The sequence below is a fragment of the Aquila chrysaetos genome, chromosome Z (genome assembly GCF_900496995.4).
Source record: "Aquila chrysaetos chrysaetos chromosome Z, bAquChr1.4, whole genome shotgun sequence".
NCBI classification, from domain to species: domain Eukaryota; kingdom Metazoa; phylum Chordata; class Aves; order Accipitriformes; family Accipitridae; genus Aquila; species Aquila chrysaetos.
The window spans coordinates 4,225,738-4,227,877 of NC_044030.1; the positions used below are offsets into that span (position 1 = coordinate 4,225,738).

At 40.9% G+C, this 2,140-nt stretch overlaps 1 long non-coding RNA gene across 1 annotated transcript; it reads left to right on the plus strand.

Annotated features, from left to right (window-relative positions):
* The first annotated feature begins 353 nt into the window (after window positions 1–353).
* LOC121232696 lies at window positions 354–1,894 on the plus strand. The gene is made up of 2 exons (XR_005931622.1): window positions 354–874; window positions 1,586–1,894. It is a non-coding gene; the product is annotated as an uncharacterized LOC121232696 (long non-coding RNA).
* Window positions 1,895–2,140: the final 246 nt, after the last annotated feature.

Consider the following 2,140-nt stretch of genomic DNA (forward strand, 5'->3'; position numbering starts at 1 on the left):
TGTCTCACAGTTAATTTGGTTGGTGGCCAGAGGCTACAAATAATTCTCTTGCCCACAGCCAAGGTTACTTAGCTGTATAATAAGGATGAAAGCCCTGGCTTCTGCAAAGACTCAGAGTCATGGACATGGTTTTGCCATGCAGGGGAATTGTTAAGTTATATAGAATTGTATAGGTGTTGCTCTGAGCTTACAGTGCAATGCATTTCTAATTGTTCCTAAAGTTCAGGAAGAATAAAACGGTTAATCTTCATGATGACAAAAGGAAGCAGGAAAATAGAGTGACACACTTGAATGAACTGTGAGGAAATAAAGTGCACAACATGTGATAATGCCATGACTCTGTGTTACTGTGCATTTCTGGGCTGAAAAGATATGGCTTGATGGGTAATTTGTCATGCTGTGCAATAGAGAGCAACAGTAAAGAGACTTCAGACAGAAGAAAATTACACAAATAGTAGGGTGGAAAGGTATAATTGAAGATGGCAAAAGACTGAAAGAAAGACATTTAAAATTACTGTACTGACCTACTAAATGCACTTGGGCGTGGAATCCTGGCCCCACAAGAAGAGGCATTAAATGACTGCAGGCTGTGTCACTGCTACAGGATAATGCCAATCTTATGGAGCTCTTAGAGGATAAAAAAACATCCAGTGTTAGCTGAAAAAAATCAGACCCTTGGTTTTTGCATGCATGCACAGCCTGAACAAATAGTGAATTTACAACAAGGGAAAATTTACCTATGGCCAAGCTGGTACCTGGTACCTGGACCCATGGAACCAAGACCTCGCCTTCTTCTCATGAACTGCACGAGGACTTATCCTCTGCCACCTGGACATGTGCTGCACTGTGTCTATAGACAGCCCTAGTGAACTATGTGAGTATTTGCTGCTACTTTAGCTGATTTGTCCTCTTGCCACGGAAGAGAGAATTTATACCCAGCAATACCAAAAGACCTGTGCTCACTTCAGAGAAGCTAGCAGAGGCAAGGGCCATGACAAATGTGCCCATCTCTGTTCAATGTGTCCGCTGTTGCTCAAACTCTTGGTTCCTGAGCAAAAGCTCCCGAGAGGAGTTTGAATCTCTCCCTAGAACATGGGATCTTGTGCTATAGAGAGAAAATGAAATGTCTTCCAATAAGGTATCTACAAATAACCTTCCTTTCACTCTTCCTGTTCTTCCCATACTCTCCTAGCATGTCAGTGAAAGTGCACTAAAAGAAGCAGAGGGAGACCTTATTTTTCCTTTTGATTTATTATGTATTACTAACTAGTCTCAGAAAGAGAGTTGAGAGTGCACATGAAAAATATCTGAGACTTTCATAACCATTAGGGTGAAGAAGGCTACCAAAGATTGAGATAAGGTCTATTACTGACTGCCCCAAGTCTCCATGAATGTAAAGCGTTCGTATTACTAGCTAACTTCTTAGGCTCACTGGTACACTTCTGTATAACACAAAGAAGAATACCACCAGCACATTAATAGCTTTGTCTTTTCTTCGCTTCAGGAGGCTTTTGAATTCTACCTTCATATCTGTGTGCTCTTTTATTCAAGAGAAATCACAGAGTACATCTCTTTCTCCCCTCAGGGCTACCTGAAACACCAGAAAATCATACTGAAATGAGCTTCCCAACGTTTCCTCATTGTGGGTAAAGTATACTGGCACAACAGGAAAAGCATTGCTGATTTAACAGTTTTCCAGGTTCCTGAAGCACCCACTCTGCATGAAGCCTGAACTAAAGAAAGCCAGAGCAGCTGCAGAATGAGGCACTATCCCATTGCAGAGATACACTAAACCATTTTGCTACTGTACAAACATTTTGACCATAAAAATAAATGATCTAAATTGTGAAACTGTAGCTAGCCTGCTGTCAAGTTAAATAAACAATGAAGCAATCCAGAGACTCCAATAGCAATTGTTGTTCCATGACCTACGCTTTTCAAAAGGCCACTTCTAGTGCATTTAAGTACTAAATGAAGAGAATAATTCAGTAAAATAAGTTTCTGTGTTTGTTTATCACACAGCATTTGGTAATAGTCAGGGTCCTGTGTGACTCTGTGGCAACTAAATTTGCCAGAGAATCCACCCACTGCTGCAGATGCACACTGCAGGATGCAGACTGCCATTTTTAAAACTAAAATG